Raw genomic sequence first — 22,074 nt, 5'->3', positions numbered from 1 at the left:
AAAGTATTATTTGTCTGCAGAAAGCCTTACTTCTCCTCCATCATTTCAACAATGCTTACGTTCTTCCATAAATGAGAGACTTATGTGAGACCATTATCGCCAAAAGAGATACACGTTGAACCAAAGGAGCCATGCATAGCACCTGGTTTCAATTATTTTAGATTCAAGTGATGATCTAAGAAAGGAGAAGCCTCGGCTTAATTAGTTTGATTCCTGTAATGGTCTGAATTCAAAGCACCTGCCCATCTTACCATCTAACTTCAGACTTATAGGAGATTAAGAACTTAAATTAGAGAAGCTTTTAGACTGTTACATAAAATTTTAAAATTAAGCTCTTCAATACCCGGTTTAGATGAAATTTGACGGTCAGAAATAACTAGAATTTTAAATTTAACCGTAACTCAAGTTGCACCCAATATTTAAAGACTACAAACTGTGTACGATACAGGAAAAATTCACACGGTAAACCATTACTAAATGTTTAGAAATCCAAATTTTCACCTTTTTCTTTTTTTAGTACCCGCTCCCCGGGTGACAAAGTGGACTCAAGTTTCCGTTACCCCTTACCCAACAAGGGGTGGTGGTACTACACGCTTACCTTGGGGAAACAACTTGCACTTTACAACTGGACAGGAAAATCGTTTGGTGAGAGAGAAGGCTAAAGGAAACGGAGGCCGGAGGCGTGACCGTAGCACAGGCCCGCGGTTACTCTTGAGGAGACGGCCTCAGCCCCAAACCACCTGGACCACCTAACAGGACCGCTTTTCCCGCGGCGTCTCACCTTCCGGCTATAAGTCACCACAGCCCGCCCACCGGAAGCCGTCGTCATGGCAGCGCTGCTTGGTCCCACCCCATCACTTCGCCCCGCCCACCGTCCTGTACGCTTGCGGCCAGCCGGGCTTCGATTGGTCCATCTGTCCTTCACTCTAGGAGATGTTCCGGGCTGCGAGGCTCCGGGAGTCTTACTTGAATTTGTGGCGCGGAGAGTTCGTGAGGTAAGGAAGGCAGCTGGGCGTCTTGCTGGAGCCAACAAACTGGGTGGTGAGCGACCCTGAGGGGAGAAGGATGAAAAGGGCGGCCGAGGTGCAGGGACGCTGAGTCAAACAAGCCGCCTCGAGATGAGGGTCTTCAGCCGGGCTGCTTCCCTCCCTGAGGCAGCCCCTCTGTTCGCTTCCTCGCAGCCTCTAGGTTCTTCTCTCACGTTTTCCTCGCGTCTCAGAGACAACGCGCCCGCCCCTATTCTGTCGCCCCTGGAGGGAGGCTCCTCCTGACGCTCCCTTTTCCTCTTCTTTCGCGGTGTCTCTCAGTTCCTTCCCTCCCCAGTAGCAACCCTCAGACCCTGCCGTGCTTACACCTCCCCCAAGCGTACTTGACTCCCCCCGACCTCTTTCGTAATTATATCCGGCTCTCCATCACCAACACTGTCAGAAACTTTCTACCTGCCCTTGACAGTGTGGAAAAGACTCCTGAGCAACCTGGGGAGCGCCCCACATCTCACAAACTGAGTCCAGAACGTTCCTTATCATGGAATAGGATGCTGCTGTCCACTTCTTCACACCTGGACGCAGTGAAGGTCCGCTGGAAAGCGGCAAGTGCAAGCGCTGTATAAAGCGCTTACAGAAATGTAAGATCTTGTCCCAGTTGCTGACTCTGAATGATTGGATTCCTGTCGAAAACAGGATTATTTTCTTGGTCGGACCCTGTTAACACATACATTTCGTTTTGGCGTTATGAATACTTTCCAGACCTTAAAACAGAACAAAGCCAATAGGTCTGTTGGGGTACAGTGAAATTGAGGCTTGATCGGTAACATAAAAGACAAACAAGCAAAAAAAAACACTGATTGAAAAGTGTTCTCTTCATTAACCTTCTGTGTCTATTATGATGACTCCCCCCACTACACCCCCATCGACTGAATTTCAAATTGAAATTCAGAACCACTTAAAGAGTTTTATAGTATAAATGGACATCTTTTCCTATATCCCCTGTCTATGACTATGAAAATCTTCTATTTTCTTTCTAATCTGATCATTCAACTTGATTTTCTGTATGTCCAGCCTCTGGAACAGAGGTTCTTAACTTTTTTGGGGGGGGGATCATAGTCCCCTTTAAGAAGCAAGGAAAACCTTGAATCTTTTGTATAGAATATGACACATACACACAAAAATTTTGTATCAATTTCAGGGAGTTTTAAAGTCCACTCTGAAGTACCGATTTCCATAGGACCTCAGTCCAGTTCTAGAAGTGTATTTATATTTCTTAAAAAGTAGAAATAGTTAAACAGCCAAAGCAGCTAAGTGCTTTACTTCTTAAAAATGGCCGTCATTTAACTTCTGAATTAAGACTTGTTCTGAAGAAAGTTGGGATGGGAAAGCTTGAAGAAGTTGTATTAGTAGCACCACTTTCAATTGAGCACTGGGTTAATAATTTTAGAGAAGTCACTGAAATGCTTTCTAAAATTAAAGGAAGGTAATTCACAGATGAGGGTATGGGCACACAGGTATACAAGAAGTAAACTGACAAGATGTATCTTTTTGCATTAACATAAAAATTAGGAGAATACTTGATCAACATCAAGAGTTAAAATAATTTTTGTGCCTTACTGTTTTGGATGTCTTATAGTAAAATGATTTTTATCGTGAAATTCCACTAGCTTGTTCTGAATATAATTTACATCATCAAGCATTACTTTTTCACATTAGAACTTTAGTTCACCTGAAACTTAGTTTTGTGTGTGATGTGAGAAATGGTTTTAACTAAAAATTTTTCGTTGTTTTGTTGCTGTTTGGAAAACATTGGCCCATGGGCCAAATCTGACCCACTATCTGTTTATGTAAATAAAATTCTGTGGGAACACAAGTACATCCACTTGTTGTTGTCTGGGTGCTTTTGTGCTACAACGTCAGAGTTGAGTAGTTTTGACAGAGACTATATGGGCTTCAAAGCCTGATATATTACTGTCTGACCCTTAACAGAAAAAGTTTGCCAACCCCTGGAATAGGACATCCTTTCCTCACTGAATGGATAATGTCATATTCCCATACAGTTTCTACATATATGTGTGTGTGTGTGAGTGTGTGTGTGTGTGTGTATACATATACATATATACATATATATATGTGTGTGTGTGTGTGTTTGCCTTTGTTTTTGAGCTTTTCTAGTCTGTTTCATTTGTCTCGCCCTGCACATATAACATAGTGTTTTAAATGACCTTATCTCTAAACTAAGACAATATTCAGTAGGTTAAACTGCTCTCTTTATACCAAGTTGTTCTCTTGTCTTATTTATTCTTGGCCCTTATATCTTCCATATTAATTTTTATGATCAGTTTATTAAATACCATGAGAAATCTTGGGGTTTTGATAGGAATTGCTTTGAATATACACATTAATTTGGGAAGAACTGTCAACTTTACAATATTCAGTCTTTCCATCCATGAACATAGTATATCCTGATTGTTTTTATGTCTTTTAATGTGATCTTAAAATTTTTTTCTTTAGAGTGTTCCATAAGGGAAATTTATCTTGGTTTTGCTTTCTTGTGATTTTCTGATTTTAGCATTAGGGCAGTGCTGTCTGACTTCTTTAAATGATCTGAGATGTGTTGTATTCTTCTCTATTTCTTGAAAGATTTTGTATAGGATTGGTATTATTTTTTGTTAAAGATTTGATAGAAAGCACCAGTGCATCCATCCAGGCCTGGTGCTTTCTTTTTGAGGAGGTTTTAATGAAATTAGGAAAATGAGAGTAAATTCTATTGGTCTACATCTTACCATTTCTGGCACTCTATCTCTTCTTGTAGATCCAAGTTTTCATTAGTTTTCTTCAGTCTGAAGAACTTCCTTTAACATTGCTTATGGTATGGCTTGTTGGTAATGGATTCTATTAGGTTTTTTTTTTTTTTTTTACTTGTAAAGGTTTTTAGTTCACTTTCATTTGTGAAAGATTTATTTTTAAGCTGAATATATAATGTGTTTTTTAGTACTTTAATATTCTGTTGTTTTCTGTCTTGTGTTGTTGTTAGTAAGATATTTGGAGTCATTCTGATCTTTGTTCTCCTGTATGTAATGTGTCATTTTTTCCACCCCCTGGCTGCTGCTTTTTATTAAAGTCAGTTTTATTGAGGCTGAATTTACATATGGTAAAATTCACTCTTTTTAGGAGTATAGTTCTATGAATTTTGATAAATATAAGCAATTGTGAACTACTACCATAATCAAGATATAGAGTATTTCTGTTAGTCTATAAAGTTACCTCATGCTCCTTTATCATCAATTCTCAGATCCCATACCTATCCCCTAGCAACCACTGATCTGATATCTGCCACTATACGTTTGTACTTTGAGAACATGATGTTAATGGAATTCTGTAGTATGCAACCTTTTATGTCTGGCTTCTTTCACTTGGCATAATGCACTTAAGATTCATTCATGTTGTTGCATGTATCAGTAGTTTATTCCTTTTTGTGTGTGAATAGTACTCCATTATACATATGGACCATAATTTGTTTATCCATTAGCTAGTTAATGGACATTTGGGTTGTTTTCAGGTTTTGGCTATTAGTAATAAAGCTGCCATAACCATTTGCCTGCAGGTCTTTGTGGGGCCATAGATTTTTATTTTTGCTGGGTGACTACCTAGGAATGAAGCTGCTATGTTATAAGATAAATGTATGATTAACATCCTAAAATACTACCAAAGTTTTTCCCAAAGTGGCTATTCCATTCGTTTTCCTATCAGCAGCTTATAACAGCTCTGGTTATTCACATCGGCTCTTGGTGGTATTAGTATTTTAAAATTTAACTATTCCATTCAGTGTGTATTGATGTTTCATTGTAATTTTAATTGCATTTCTCTGATAACTCATGATGTAGAGCATCTTTCATTTATTTATTTGCTATATGTATATCTTCTATGGTGAAGCATTATTAAAATCTTTTGCCTATTTTTTTGGACAGCTTTATTGAGTTATAATTAACGTACAACAAATTGCATATTTCTTTTAATTATTTTTTTTTTTTGGAGTATAATTGCTTTACAATGTTGTGTTACTTTCTGGTGTACAATGAAGTAAATCAGCTATATGTATACTTATATGCCCTGCCTCTTGGACCTCCCTCCTACCCCTCACCCCCCATCCCACCCATCTAGGTCATCACAGAGCACCAAGCTGAGCTCCGTGTGCTATACAGCAGGTTCCCACTACCTATTTTACACATGGTAGTGTATTTATGTCAAACAAAATCTCCCAATTTGTCCCACCCTCCGCTTCCCACCCTGTGTCCTCATGTCTGTTCTCTACATCTACATCTCTATTCCTGCCCAGCAAATAGGTTCATCTGTACCATTTTTCTAGACTCCACATATATGCATTAATATACGATATTTGTTTTTCTCTTTCTGGCTTACTTCACTCTGTATGACAGACTTTAGTCTAGGTCCATCGACGTCTCTACAAATGACCCAATTTCGTTCCTTTTATGGCTGAGTAATATTCCCTTGTATATATGTACCACATCTTTATCCATTCATGTATCATTGGACATTTAGCTTGTTTCCATGTCCTGGCTATTGTAAATAGTGCTGCAGTGAACGTTGGGGTACATGTGTCCTTTTGAATTATGGTTTTCTCAGGGTATATGCCCAGTAGTGGGATTGCTGGGTCATATGGTAGCTCTGTCTTTAGTTTCTTAAGGAACCTCCATACTGTTCTCCATAGTGGCTGTATCAATTTACATTCCCACCAACAGTGCAAAAGGGTTCCCTTTTCTCCACACCCTCTCCAGCATTTGTTGTTTGTAGATTTTCTGATTATGCCCATTCTAACCGTTGTAAGGTGATAACACATTGTAGTTTTGATTTGCATTTCTCTAATAATTAGTGATGTTGACTATTTTTTCATGTGCCTCCTGGCCACCTGTGTGTCTTCTTTGGTAAAATGTCTATTTAGGTCTTCTGCCCATTTTTTAATTGGGTTGTTTATTTTTTTTAATACTGAGCTCCATGAGCAGTTTGTATATTTTGGAGATTAATGCTTTGTCCGTTGATTCGTTTGCAAATATTTTCTCCCATTCTGAGGGTTGTCTCTTCATCTTGTTTATGGTTTCCCTTGCTGTGCAAATGCTTTTAAGATTAATTAGGTCCCATTTGTTTATTTTTGTTTTTATTTTCATTACTCCAGGAGGTGGGTCACAAAAGATCTTGCTGTGGTTTATGTCAAAGAGTGCTCTTCCTATGTTTTCCTCTAAGAGTTTTATAGTGTCCAGTCTTACATTTAGGTCTTTAATCCATTTTGAGTTTATTTTTGTGTATGGTGTTAGGAAGTATTCTAATTTCATTCTTTCAAAAGTAGCTGTCCAGTTTTCCCAGCACCACTTATTGAAGAGGCTATCTTTTCTCCATTGTACGTTCTTTCCTCCTTTGTAGTAAAATAGGTGACCATACGTGCATGGGTTTAGCTCTGGGCTTTCTATCCTGTAACATTGAGCTATATTTATGTTTTTGTGCCAGTACCATATTGTCTTGATTACTGTAGCTTTGTAGTATAGTTTGAAGTCAGGTCTGATTCCTCCAGCTCTGTTTTTCTTTCTCAAGATTGCTTTGGCTATTCGGGGCTTTTGTGTTTCCATACAAATTGTAAATTTTTTTGTTTTAATTCTGTGAAGAATGCCATTGGTGGTTTGATAGGGATTGCATTGGAACTGTAGATTGGTTTGGGTAGTATAGTCATTTTCACAATATTGATTCTTCCAATCCAAGAACATGGTATATCTCTCCATCTATTTATGTCATCTTTGATTTCTTTCATCAGTGTTTTATAGTTTTCTGAGTACAAGGCTTTTGCCTTCCTTAGGTAGATTTATTCCTAGGTATTTTATTCTTTTTGTTGTGGTGGTAAATGGGATTGTTTCCTTAATTTCTCTTTCTGATTTTTAGTTGTTAGTGTATAGGAATGCAAGAGATTTCTATGCATTAATTTTGTATCCTGCAACCTTACCAAATTTGTTGATTAGTTCTAATAGTTTTCTGGTGGTATCTTTAGGATTTTCTATGTATAGTATCATGTCATCTACAAACAGTGACAGTTTTAATTCTTTTCCAATTTGTGTTCCTTTTTTTTTTTCCTCTCTAATTGCTGTGGCTAGGACTTCCAAAACTATGTTGAATAACAGTGGCGAGAGTGGACATCCTTGTCTTGTTCCTGATCTTAGTGGAAATGCTTTGTTTTTCACCATTGAGAATGATGTTTGCTGTGGAATTGTCATATATGGCCTTTATTATGTTGAGGTAGATTCCTTCTATGCCCATTTTCTGGAGAGTTTTTATCATAAATGGGTGTTGAATTTTGTCAAAAGCTTCTGCATCTATTGAGATGATCATATGTTTTTTATTCCTTAATTTGTTAATATGGTGTATCACATTGATTGATTTGCGAATATTGAAGAATCCTTGCATCCTTGGGCTTGATCGTGGTGTATGATCCTTTTAATGTTTTGTTGGCTTCTATTTGCTAGTATTTTGTTGAGGATTTTTGCATCTATGTTCATCAGTGATATTGGTCTGTAATTTTCTTTTTTCGTGATATATTTGTCTGGTTTCGGTATCAGGGTGATGGTGGCCTCTTAGAATGAATTTGGGAGTGTTCCTTCCTCTGCAATTTTTTGGAAGAGTTTGAGAAGGATAAGTGTTAGGTCTTCTCTAAATGTTGATAGAATTCACCTGTGAAGCCATCTGGACCAGGACTTTTGTTTGTTGGAAGATTTTTGATTACAGCTTCTATTTCACTACTTGTGAAAAATCTGTTTATATTTTCTAATTCTTCCTGGTTCAGTCTTGGAAAATTGTACCTTTCCACGAATTTGTCCATTTCTTCATGGTTGTTAATTTTATTGGTGTATAGTTGTTTGTAGTAGTCTCTTACAATCCTTTGTACTTCTATGGTGTCAGTTGTGATTTCTCCTTTTTCATTTCTAATTTTATTGACTTGCGTCCTCTCCCTTTTTTTTCTTGAAGAGTCTGGCTAAAGACTGATCAATTTTGTTTATTTTCTCAGAGAACCAGCTTTTAGTTTTATTGATCTTTGCTGTTGTTTTCTTTGTTTCTATTTCATTTATTTCTGCTCTGATATTTATGATTTCTTTCCTTCTACTGACTTTGGGTTTTCTTTGTTCTTCTTTCTCTAGTTGCTTTAGGTGTAAGGTTACATTGTTTATTTGAGATTTTTCTTGTGTCTTGAGGTGAGATTAAATTGTTATAAACTTCCCTCTTAGAAATGCTTTTGCTGTGTCCCATAGGTTTTGGGTTGTCGTGTTTTCATTGTCATCTGTTTCTATGTATTTTTTTATTTCTTCTTTGATTTCTTTGGAGATCTCTTGGTTATTTAGTAGTGCACTGTTTAACCTCCATGTATTTGTGTTTTTTACAGTTTTTTTCCCCTGTAATTGATTTCTAATCTCATAGCATCATGGTCAGAAAAGATGCTTGATGCGATTTCAATTTTCTTAAATTTTCCGAGGCTTGATATATGACCCAAGATGTTATCTATCCTGGAGAATGTTCCGTGTGCACTTGTGAAGAAAGTGTATTCTGCCACTTTCGGGTGCAACGTCCTATAAATATCAATTAAATCCATCTGGTCTATTGTGTCATTTAAAGCTTGTGTTTCCTTATTTTCTGTTTGGATGATCTGTCCATTGGTGTAAGTGCGGTGTTAAAGTCCCCTGTTATTATTATTATTATTATTATTATTATTATTTTTTGCGATACGCGGGCCTCTCACTGTTGTGGCCTCTCCTGTTGAGGAGCACAGGCTCCGGACGCGCAGGCCCAGAGGCCATGGCTCACAGGCCCAGCCGCTCCGCGGCATGTGGGATCTTCCCGGACTGGGGCACGAACCCGTGTCCCCTGCATCGGCAGGCGGACTCTCAACCACTGCGCCACCAGGGAAGCCCCCCTATTATTATTGTGTTACTATCGATTTCCCCTTTTATGACTGTTAGCATTTGCCTTATGTATTGAGGTGCTCCTATGTTGGGTTCATAAATATTTATAATTGTTATATCTTCTTCTTGGATTGATCCCTTAATCATTATGTAGTGTACTTCTTTGTCTTGTAACAGTCTTTACTGAGTTATAATTAACATACAACAAATTGCATATATTTAATCATATAGTTTGATAAGTTTTGGCATACACCTATTAAGTCATCACTACAATCAAATTAATATACATGCTACAGTATGGATGAACCTTGAAAAACATGCTTAGTGAAAGAAGCCAGTCACATAGGCCATGTATTGTATGAGTCTCTTTATATAACATGTCCAAGATAGGTAATCTATAGAGACAGAATGTAGATTAGTGGTTGCTAGGCACTGGGACAGGGAGAATGGGGAGTGGGTATGGGGTTTTGGGGGGAAATGATGAAAATGCTCTGCAGTTAGATACTTGTGATGGCTGCGTAGTTTGTGATAATTCTAAAAACCTACTGAGTTGTACAGTTTAAATGGCAAATCTTGTGGTATGTGAATTATGTCTCAATAAAGCTGTTCAAAAAAAAGGAGAAAACTACTAGTTATAACCCATTAGTGGATTGTTCAAACAGGATTGTTTATAATTGCAAAAACATGGAAACTAACTTAATGTCCATCATTAGAAGAATGATTATAAAAATGGTTGTATATTCTCAGAATGAAAAAGTGAAGAAGGTATTAAAATAACAAACCAGAGAAATAACATATCAATATGATGAACCTCACAATCATAGTTTGAGCAAAAAAAAAAGATTTCCGAGGAAACTATAATATGTATAATATCAAATTAAAGTTTAAAAAAATATATAACACTACATAATTTAGTAAAAGTATAAAAAATGTTTGGGGATCATAAACATCAGCTTCCAGGTAGTAATTTGTTTTGGAGATAACTTGTGGTATGAACTTGTAGGGAGGTGGGGAAGAGAGGAAGAATGTCATTAAGGGAGAAATTATAGAGTGCTTAAACTGTATTTGGCAATGTGTTATTTCTTAAGCTGTATGATAGATATGTAGAAGTTTTACTTGATTTTTATTTCTAAAATATTTCAAATAATTTTTTAAGAAAATACAAAGGGCACAACACAATGGAGGTAGAACGGGGAAGGGATATAGAAACTAAAATATTTTTACTTATAAAAGAGCACAATATCAAATGTACAACTGAGGAAAGATACGAACCAACCAAGAAAAGGATGTTGGGGGAGGACGAATTGCTTCTGTGAGGTCACAATCATATAACTTCTTTAAAGAAGTTGTGGTTTCTTCTGGGAATACTACCCTAATCAAAACTGTAAAGTATGATGACCTGGAAGCAATTGCACCAATGTATATTTTGGAAAGCGGTGCTACTCTCAGCAGTCAAATCAGTGCCTTCTAGGAGATTTTTGAAACCATGAAATAATCTCAGAGAGAGGAAAACAAGGATGTGGGGTTTGAGGAAAGCCATAAGGAGATCTTTCTTACATGGCATAGGAATTTAGTTAAAAGCTTATCACCTAGTCGGGAGGTCCCCTGAGAAACAGGTTACACAGCTGAAACAAATGGGTACCTGAATGGTTTCTAGTTTATTGATATCAGGCCCCATTCTGGTTTTAGGGAATTATAAAGATTTGATCCTTGTCTTCAAATAAGACAGAAACTTATCCTATCTATACTGTCAAGCCCATTACCTGGGAAGAGAAATTTTTGTAGGGCTTTATAGAAGTTCAGAGCGCTAGGGTCATTTAAAAATCACTATCCACAGAGATAAATAAAGCAAACAGGAGGCCCAGACCAGCAGAACATGGATAGGAATTATTAGAACTTTGTACAGCTTTCTAAATTTAGAGACATTTTCTGGTGTGGAATGAATTGTGTTCCCCTGAAATGTATGTTCAGGTCTTAATAACCCTTGGTGTTTGTAAAAGTGATCTTATTTGGAAATAGGTTTTTGCAGATTTTATCCAAGTTAAGATGAGGTCATACTGGATTAGGATGGGTCCTAATCCAATGTCTGGTGTCTTTATGAGAGAAAGAAGAAGGAGATTTAGACCAAGACACAGACAGAAAGATATATATATATATATATATATATATATATATATATCATATAAAAGGAAAGTCCTCAGGGTCCAGAAACAATTAAGGTGCTGGAAAAAAAGAGTAATAAGCCTATAGGCTACTTAAACTGCTTAACTGAGCATAAGGAGATATAGGTCTCAGTATTTGAGGGGCTTGAGTTTTAGAGGCATACAGCCTCAAGAGATGAGATCTTGGAGTCCTTAAGAGTCAAGTGGTTAGAAATCAGACCCCTACTATAAAACTCTTAGAGGAAAACATAGGAAGAACACTCTTTGACATAAATCACAGCAAGATCTTTTTTGATCCACCTCCTAGAGTAATGGAAATAAAAACAAAAATAAAGGACTGGGACCTAATGAAACTTCAAAGCTTTTGCACAGCAAAGGAAACCATAAACAAGACGAAAAGACAACCCTCAGAATGGGAGAAAATATTTGCAAATGAATCAACGGACAAAGGATTAATCTCCAAAATATATAAGCAGCTCATGCAGCTCAATATTAAAAAAAAAACCCAATCCAAACATGCTCAGAAGACCTAAATATACATTTCTCCAAAGAAGACATACAGATGGCCAAGAAGCACATGAAAAGCTGCTCAACATCACTAATAGAGAAATGCAAATCAAAACTACAATGAGGTATCACCTCACACCAGTTCAAATGAGCATCATCAGAAAATCTACAAACAACAAATGCTAGAGGGGGTGTGGAGAAAAGGGAACCCTCTTGCACTGTTGGTGGGAATGTAAATTGATACAGCCACTATGGAGAACAGTATGGAGGTTCCTTAAAAAAACTAAAACAAGAATTACCGTATGATCCAGCAATCCCACTACTGGGCATATACCCAGAGAAAACCATAATTCAAAAAGACACATGCACCCCAACGTTCACTGCAGCACTATTTACAATAGCCAGGTCATGGAAGCAACCTAAATGCCCATTGACAGACCAATGTATAAAGAAGATGTGGTACATATATACAATGGAATATTACTCAGCCATAAAAAGGAACAAAATTGGGTCATTTGTAGAGACGTGGATGGATCTAGAGACTGTCATACAGAGTGAAGTAAGTCAGAAAGAGAAAAACAAGTATCGTATATTAACACATATATGTGGAACCTAGAAAAATGGTACAGATGAACCAATTTGCAGGGCAGAACTTGAGACACAGATGTAGAGAACAAACGTATAGACACCAAGGTGGGAAAGTGGCGGTGGGGGGGTGGGGGGTGGGGGGTGTGACGAATTGGGCGATTGGGATTGACATGTATACACTGATGTGTATAAAATTGATGACTAATAAGGACCTGCTGTATAAATAAATAATTTAAATAAAATTCAAAAGTTAAAAAAAAAGAAATCAGACCCCTGCAGTTTACCCTTTTTAATTTAATATAATTACTAATGTATTAGTAATTATAAATGTATTGATACTTACCATTTACTCTGTTTCATCACTTCATTCTGGTTTTTTTAGTTTCCTTTCTTGCCTTCTGTTGGATTGATTTTTTAAAAAATTAATTTCTGGCTTCCCTGGTGGCGCAGTGGTTGGGAGTCCGCCTGCTGATGCAGGGGACACAGATTTGTGCCCCGGTCCGGGAGGATCCCATGTACTGCGGAGTGGCTGGGCCCGTGGGCCGTGGCCGCTGGGTCTGCGCGTCCGGAGCCTGTGCTCCGCAACAGGAGAGGCCGCGGCGGTGAGAGGCCCGCATACCGAAAAAAAATAAATTAATTTCATTTCCCTCCACTGTTCTATATTCTTGATTTATCAAATCTATTATTAACTTACATTTGAAATATTTTCATATTTTGCTATTACTTTGTATTTTTATTTTCTAGATATTTTTAATTCCCTAAGATATGAACATTATTGTAGATTTACCTTTCTGTGACTTTTCATTCCTTCCTGTGTCTCCTAGCTTCCATTGGTGGAATGATTTTCCTTCTGCCTGAAGAATGCCCTTCAGTATTTATTGAATGTGGATTTGTTGAGGACACAGTCTCACAATTTTTCGTATATCTGAAAACAGTTTTTGTTTCACCTTCATTGGTAAAGGGTAGTTTTGTCAGTAATGGATCAATAGTTCAGTTTTCCCATCCCTTTGAGGATGTAATTCCATTAACTTCTGGTCTCTACTGTTTTTCCTTAGAAGTTAGCTATCAAACTCATTTTTATGCCTTTAAAAGAAACTGACCTCTCTGAGATTTTCCCTTTTTGATTTTTAGTGATTTTAATATGGTGTGCCTAGATTTATATATTTATCATAATATATACTGCTTATCCTTTTGTAGTGTTGAATCACAGCTTGATAACTTTCACCAGTTTTGTAAAATTCTTGATCAATATCTTCTCAGATGCAGTTTCTTCCCCATTCTCTCCTTTACCCCAATAAATTCCCTGTCCCATTTTCAATCATTTTCCATCCCTTTCCCTCCAACCTTAGGCAACCACTAATGTGCTTTTTGACTTTATAGATTTGTTTTCATTTTAATGTCATATAAATGAAATTTTACAGTATGTACTGTTTTGTATCTGGTTTCTTTTTCTCAGTATTATATTGTTGACAGTAAGTCATATTTTAATGTGTATCAGTATTATAGTATTTGTATATCTATATCTGTATATTATAATTTGTTTATCCATTCATATGTTGATTGACATTTGGGTTGTTTCCAGTTTGAAGCTATTATGAATAAAGCTCCTATGAACATTTGTATGCAATTGTTGGGTAAATACCTAGGAAGTGGAATTGCTAGATCATACAGTAATTGTATGTTCAGTTTTATAAGACATGATCAAACTCTTTTCCAAAGTATTTTTGTGATTTTATGTTACCTTCAGGAATGTATGAAAGTTGCAATTCTCCACTGACAGTTCCATTGATTGGAACTGTCAGTCATTTAAATTTTAGCCATTCTAGTGGGTATTTATTTATATCTCACTGTGGTTTTAATTTGTACTGTACTGATGTCTGACATTGACCATATTTTCCTGTGTTTATTTGGGTGTTCATATATCCTTCATGATGTGTCTATTTAAATATTTGCTAATTTAATAATTGACTTGTTTGCTTTCTTTTTATTGAGTTTTAAAATTTCTTATATATTCTGTATAAAAGTACTTGGTCAATTACATATGTTCAGAGTATCTTCTCCTATGTGAGATTTGCCATTTCATTTTTTAATGATGCCTTTTCAAGAGCAGAAGTTTTATAATTTTGATGGTGTCCAATTTATCCATTTTTAATTTTATGATTCATGTATTCTATATGCTAAGAAATCTTTGTCTACCTAAAGGTCACAAAGATATTCTTCCTGTGATTTGCAGTTTTAGCTTTTACATTTAGGTGTCTGATCTATTTTGTGTTGATTTTTGTGTGAGGGAAGTGTTAGGATTAATTTTTTCCCCATGGATATCCAATTCTTCTAACACCATTTTTAGCATTCCCAATTAAATTATCATTGCTTCTGGTCATGAAGGAGTACCACCTTTTTGCACAACCCTTCTGCAGTAACAATTATAATCTGTCAAAAAGATGTAAGTTCAACTACTTGAATACAATGGAGAACAACCAAAAGCCAGCAGAAACTGGAGGAGCATCTGCTTAGAAAAGGAGAATGGCACTGGGTGAATTTCCCATGTTTTTATCACCTTTTTTTTCCCCCCATGTGCAGGCCAAGGTAAAACTTGAATAGAATATTGACAGGCTTTTAGCTTGAACAACCAGACAGCAGGATTTGGGGTAACCTCAGCAGCTGGAAAGTGAGTAGATAAATGACAGATCCACAAAGGGAAGCTCTAAATTCTGTTTATAAACTCACCTGTATCATCACCTGACCCCTGAACTGGACTTGCATGAGACAGTTTTCAAGCAGTCCAGCTAAACCTAAAAGATCTGAACAGAGATTTCAACTATTACTCATCACTGTAAAAACAATTTGGTGGTTGATTTCAGACAGGTTAACTGCCTGTTGCAATAAAAATATCAGTATTCTTCAGAGAACCACAATATAACTGGGAATCTCTATAACACATCGTTCAGAATGTCCATAATATAGTCAAAAATATCTAGACACACAAAGCAACAGGAAAATGTGATTTTTATTCAAGATAAAAGGCACCCAGTGGAATCTGACCTCAACATGATTGAAGTGTTGAATTAGTACACAAGGACTTTAAAGGAAACATCACAAATATGCTCAGTAGTATAAAGGGAAATTTGCTTGTAATAAATTAAGAAATAGGAAGTCTCACCAGAGAAGTAAAAACTATTTTTTAAAAAGTGGTGGAGGGCTTCCCTGGTGGCGCAGTGGTTGAGAATCTGCCTGCTAATGCAGGGGACACGGGTTCGAGCCCTGGTCTGGGAGGATCCCACATGCCGCGGAGCAACTAGGCCTGTGAGCCACAACTACTGAGCCTGTGCGTCTGGAGCCTGTGCTCCTGCAGCAAGAGAGGCCGCAATAGTGAGAGGCCTGCGCACCGCGATGAAGAGTGGCCCCCACTTGCCACAACTAGAGAAAGCCCTCGCACAGAAACGAAGACCCAACACAGCAAAAATAAATTAATTAATTAATAAACTCCTACCAACAACATCTTCTAAAGAAAAAAAAAAAAAAAAGTGGCGGTGGGGCTTCCCTGGTGGCGCAGTGGTTAAGAATCTGCCTGCCAATGCAGGGGACATGGGTTTGAGCTCTGGTCCAGGAAGATCCCACATGCCGTGGAGCAACTAAGCCCGTGCGCCACAACTACCAAGCCTGAACTCTAGAGCTTGTGTGCCACAACTACTGAAGCCCATGCACCTAGAGCCTGTGCTCCACAACAAGAGAAACCACTGCAATGAGAAGCCCGCACACTGCAACAAAGAGTAGCCCCCCTCTCGCCACAACTAGAGAATGCCTGCGTGCAGCATGAAGACCCAACACAGCCAAAAATAATAAATAAATATATATTTTTAAAAAATAAATAAAATAAAAAGTGGTGGTGGAGGAGAATTCTAGAGTTGAAAATTCAGTACTCACTCCCTCCCCCCGCCCAAGAAACATCACTAGAAGGGCTTAACAGCAGATTGGAGTAACAAGAGACAGTGAACTTGGAGAAAGACTAATAGAAATTATCCAATGTAAAGACAGCAGAAAGAAGACTAATCAAAAGTGAACAGAATCTCAGGGACATGTGGAATAATATATCTAATATGCAACTAGTTGGAGTCCCAAAAGAAGAGGTAATGAGAAACAATGATATGAAAAGACAATGAATGAAAATTTACTAAATTAGTTGAAAGATATAAATTTACAGATTAAGGAGTACAATGAAAAGCAGGGCAAATACAAAAGGAAGAAAGGTTTAACATTATAGTTAAACTGTTTGAAAAACAAGGTTAAGAGAAAATCTTGAAAGCATCTAGAGTAAAGTGACATGTTACTTATAGAACAAAGCAATATGAATTAGCATTCATTTTTTATCATAAACAATAGAGTCCAGAAACCAAAGGAATGAGGTCTTTAAGGTATTGAGAGAGAGAGAAAAAAAAAGCCTTATTCAACTTTCATTGTCTTCAGCAAAAACATCTTCTGAGAATGAAGGTCAAATAAATCATGTTTTAGATAAATAAAAACTTAGAGAATTTTCTACCTGCAGGTCTTTGCTGTAAGGAGTGCTAAAGGGAGTTCTGAAATACCTTGGCAACTTTGCTGAAAATCAATCAACCTAATGTGCATTATTCTATTTCTGGACTCATTGTTCTGTTCTGCTGATTGATATATCTGTCCATTATACTGCTACCATATACTGTTTTGAAATTAGGTATAATAATTCTAAGTCTGTAAGACAATATCTAGTACTGTCACTCTTCCAGCTTTTTGTTTCTCTAAGAAGACACCTTTGTGATTGCTGGCCCTTTCCCACGTAAATTTTAGAATCAACTGGTCAGTTTCTACACAAAGTTTGCTAAAAATCTGTTTGGGATTATACTGAATCTATGTTAGACCAACAAGTTGGTAATTATCCTAATAAGAAATATGATTCTTCCAATCTATGTGGTATCTCCTTTCATTTATTTGTAGTGTCTTTAAATTCTCTCAGCAGTGTTTTGTAGTTTTCCTTGTATAGATCTTGTGCAAATTTTGTTAAATTTGTTTGAGAGTAGTTCATGTTTCTTGATAGTATAGCAGATTTTGTTTTCCTTTAATTTTTTTGCTAACTGCCAGTATTTAGGAATGCTGTTGATTTTTTGTATTAAAATTCTGTGACCTCTCTAAAATTCACTACTAGTTTACATTTACAAAAACTTATCTATGATGTTTTACTTCTTTCTTTCAAATATGTATGGCTTTAATTTAATTTTATTTATTTATTTATCATTATTGCATTGTCTGGGACCTCCAGTGTGATGTTTAACAGAAGTGAGGGTACATCTTCACCTTATTCCTGACCTTGGGGATAAAATGTTTAGTCTGTCTTCATTAAGTATGATGAAAGCTATAGCTTTTTCATAGTTGTCCTTATCGGGTTGAAGAAATTCCCTTTCATTCCCTATTTTGCTTAGAGTTTTTATCACTAACAGATGTTGAATTTTGCCAAATGGTTTTTCTGTGTCAGTTAAGATGATCATATGATTTTCTTCTTTATACTACTAATATGGAGAATTACATTGATTTTTAACTGTGAAACCTACTTTGCATTGTGGGAATAAACTCAACTTCATTATGAAGTATTATTACTGTAATTATTTTTATGTTGCCGAGTCAGATTTCCTAATGTTTTGATAAGAATGTTTATGTCTAAGTTTGTGAGGATTATTGTTCTCTAATTTTCTTCCCTGTAATGGTTTTGTATGATTTTGGTATTGTTGATTTCATAAAATGAAATTGGAAGTGTTTCTTCCTCTTTATTTTTGAAAAAAAGTCTGTGAGGAGTTAATGCTATTTCTTTCTCAGTTGTTTAGTAGTATTAATTGAGTGCAATGTACAGAGTTCCCATATATCCCGTTTCCACTTATGCACAGCCTCCCTCACTGTCAACATCCTGCATCCAGAGAACATTTGTTACGATTGATGGACCTACATTACATATCATTTTCACCCAAAGTCCATAGTTTACAGTTTGTGTTCACTCTTGGTGTTTTGTATTTCATGGGTTTTGACACAAGTATAATGACATGTATCCACCATTTTAGTATTGTACAGAATGTTTTCGCTGCCCTAAAAATCCTCAGTGCTCTGCTGATTTATCCCTTCTACCCCCAACCCCTGGCAACTTCTGACCTTTTCACTGTCTCCTTAAATTTTTAAATTAATTAATTTATTTATTGACATATAGTTGATTTACAATGTTGTGTTAGTTTCAGGTGTACAGAAAAGTGATTCAGTTATACATGCATAGATACCTATTTTTTTTCAGATCCTTTCCTTTATAGGTTGTTACAAACACTGAGTATAGTTCCCTGTGCTATACAGTAGGCCCTTGTTGGTTATCTATTTTATATATAGTCATGTGTATATGCTAATCCCAACCTGCTAATTTATCCCTCCTCCCCACAACCTTTCCCCTTTGGTAACCATAAGTTTGTTTTTGAAGTCTGTGAGTCTGTTCTGTTTTGTAAATAAATTCCTTTGTATCATTTTTTTTTTGTATCATTTTTTTTAGATTCCACATATAAGCAATATCATATATTTGATATTTGTCTTTCTCTGTCTGGCTTACTTCACTCAGTGTGACAATCTCTAGGTCCATCCATGTTGCTGCAAATGGCATTATTTCATTCTTTTTTATGGCTGAGTAATATTCCATTGTATAAATAAACCACATCTTCTTTATCCATTCATCTATCAGTGGACATTTAGGTTGCTTCCTTGTCTTGGCTATTGTAAATAGTGCTGCAGTGAACATTGAGGTGCTTGTATCTTTTCAAATTGTGGTTTTCTCTGGATATAAAGCCCAGGAGTGGGATTGCTGGATCATATGGTAGCTCTATTTTTAGTTTTTTAAGGAACCTCCATATTGTTCTCCATAGTGGCTGCACCAATTCACACTCCCCCCAAAAGTGTAGGAGGGTTCCTTTTTCTCCACACCCTCTCCAGCATTTGTTATTTGTAGACTTTTTGATAATGGCCATATTGTACAGAATGCGAGAAAATATTTGCAAATGATGCAACTGACATGGGATTAATCTCCAAAAATACAAACAGCTCATACAGCTCAATATCAAAAAAATAAACAACTCAATCAAAAAATAGGCAGAAGGTCTAAATAGACATTTCTCCAAAGAAGACACACAGATGGCCAAAAGGCACATGAAAAGGTACTCAACATCGCTAATTATTAGAGAAAAGCAAATCAAAACTACAATGAGATATCACCTCACACTGCTCAGAATAGCCATCATCAAAATGTCTCCATAGTTTTACCCCTGCAAAATATCATATTGTTGGAATCATAGAGTATGTAGCCTTTTCGAATTGGTTTCTTTCAGTTAGTAATATGCATTTAAGGTTTCAACATGCCTTTTCATAGCACAACAGCATCCACCTAGTGAAGGGCATCTTACTTCCAAGTTTGGGCAATTGTAAATAAAGCTGCTCTAAGCATGCATGTGCAGGTTTTTGTATAGGTGTGAGTTTTCAGTTCCTTTGGGTACATACCAAAGAGCACAGTTGCTGGGGTGTATGGAAAGAGTATTTTAGTTTTTTAAAAAGAGACAAAACTGCCCAGCTGTCTTCCAACGTTGCTGTACCATTTTATACTTTTACCAGCAACAAATGAGAGTTCCTGTTGGTCCACATCCATATCAGCATTTGGTATTATCAATGTTTTGGATTTTTGGCATTCTTATAGATGTGGTTTCTAATTGTTTTAATTTGCAATTCCCTGATGCATTATGATGTTTAGCATCTTTCCATATGCTTTTTTGCCATCTGTATATCTTTGCTGAGATATCTATTCAGATCTTTTGCCTCTTTATTAATGGGGTTCTTTTTTTCTGGTTGACTTTCGGAAGTTATGTTCAACAACTGTCTCTGGTTGGTTTTGACAGAGTCTCTCAGGGGAAAGCACTTTTTGTACTAGTGAGCTCTGAGTAAGTTCACATAATGACAGCCTTACATGTGGTGTCTTTCGTGTCCAATAACGACCTTTCTCTGGGAATGGGGCTTTGAAAGAATTCCAACTTCTTGGACTGCCAGACTTCATTGTGGCTGTTGTTTTTTAAGACTCCAGTGGAGCTGGGGATGGGCAGATGGGCAAAGGGCAAATTAAAATGCCACAAAGCTCATTGTTCTTATTTAGCTCTTTTTCTTGAATAATCATTCCCTAGATTGCTGCATGTCTTTGGTTAATTTCCAGCATTTTGAAAAAGTTGATTCTGACAGTTTTTGCTAGTGTTCTCATTGCTTTTCTGTAGGAAAGGTTTTTAGAACTCTTTACTCTGAGATTTTCAATGATATCCACTGTCCTTTTGTGAACAGTGACATAAAATTTGTTAGTTAGTACTGTGAGATCTGGATGAAATTCCTTGCCTGTAGAACAAGCAGGACAACAAGAGCTCAATTAAATGACATTGGAAGGTAATATAAGTATATCATGTCAGTTTATAATTTTATGGGTGCTGGATCTAGATGAGCCAAATTTTACTCTGCAAATAATGAGTGGTTAAATCTCATCAGCATATAACATATAATGGTTTATGTCCTTTAAAATGAAATGAGGAATTACTATTTATATAAAAACTAATCTTATATCCTCTTCCACCTAAACCTTTTTGCTATCTGGAATGTCTTTGGAAGAATAGGTATGTTTGTTTCTTTCTTTGCCCTGAATATTTTATAAATAGTGTAATATTTAAGGTTACTGTCAGCTTTTCATCTGAATTTTCTAAATGTGTAGCAGGGACTTTTGATTCTTTATTACTAGATTTTTTTTTTCTCACTAGTTGTTGCTATATATGGATTATTATGTGGAGAGAAGAGGGGATGATTGATTTGTGAATGATAGGTTGACCTGGCTAGACAAGTCATGTGTAGGTCAGATTGTTTGAGGGTGACCTACTAATGTTGTGGAAAGATTTCATTATATTTTTATATTTTACTGGGTTTAATTATATATGTAGGGCAAATGAAAGGTGTAATATAGTTGGTTTTGTGGCATTTCATTCAGTGTGATGGGCATTTATATTATAATTACCTATACTGAAAATATTGAGGAGAGGGTTTTAAAATCTGTCTACTTTTTATCATCTTTGAATTTTACACAAAACTACAAAATAGTCATTTAAAATTTTAGATTTCTTTTGTCCTACTGTGTCTGATTAAGTTATATTTGGGATCTAAAAGTTAGAAAGACAGTTTGCTTTTGTTTATGGATATATTGTGAAGTCTAAAATGTCTCATAGTTGTAGTTAAATCTCCTAAGTTTTTTTTTTTTTTTTTGCGGTGTGCAGGCCTCTCACTGTTTTGGCCTCTCCCGTTGCGGAGCACAGGCTCCGGACGCGCAGGCTCAGCGGCCATGGCTCACGGGCCCAGCCGCTCCGCGGCATGTGGCATCTTCCCGGACCGGGGCATGAACCCATGTCCCCTGCATCGGCAGGTGAACTCTCAACCACTGTGCCACCCGGGAAGCCCTGCTTCCATCTTTTAACTATTGATAATAATGCTGATGAGAATATGGGTGTATAAATAACTCTTCAAGACTCTGCTTTCAATTCTTTTGGGTGTATACCCAGAAGTGGAATTGCTGATGATACGAGAATTATATTTTTAATTTTTAGGGGAACGGCTGTACTGTTTTCCACAGTGGCTGTACTGTTTTACATTTCTACCAACAGTACACAAGAATTCTGATTTATCCACACCCTTGGCAACACTTATTATTTTCTGAGGTTTTTTTTTTTATAGTAGCCATCCTAATGGGTATGAGGTGGTATCTAATTATAGTTCTGACTTGCATTTCCTGAATGGTAGTGATGTTGAGCATCTTTT

At 36.6% G+C, this 22,074-nt stretch overlaps 1 long non-coding RNA gene across 1 annotated transcript in view; it reads left to right on the top strand.

The window, feature by feature from the left end:
* Positions 1-952: 952 nt before the first annotated feature.
* The window catches only part of LOC309794313, a 199,110-nt gene continuing 177,988 nt past the window's right edge, over positions 953-22,074 (top strand). The window contains exon 1 of the long non-coding RNA XR_014292027.1: positions 953-995. This is a non-coding gene — a long non-coding RNA (uncharacterized lncRNA). The remainder of the gene's footprint in view (positions 996-22,074) is intronic.

This window comes from Mesoplodon mirus (assembly GCF_964341445.2).
Source record: "Mesoplodon mirus genome assembly, chromosome: 19".
Taxonomy (NCBI): Eukaryota; Metazoa; Chordata; class Mammalia; order Artiodactyla; family Ziphiidae; genus Mesoplodon; species Mesoplodon mirus.
The sequence above is the reverse complement of the archived record's forward strand: the minus strand, read 5'-3'. Positions and strand labels throughout refer to the sequence as shown.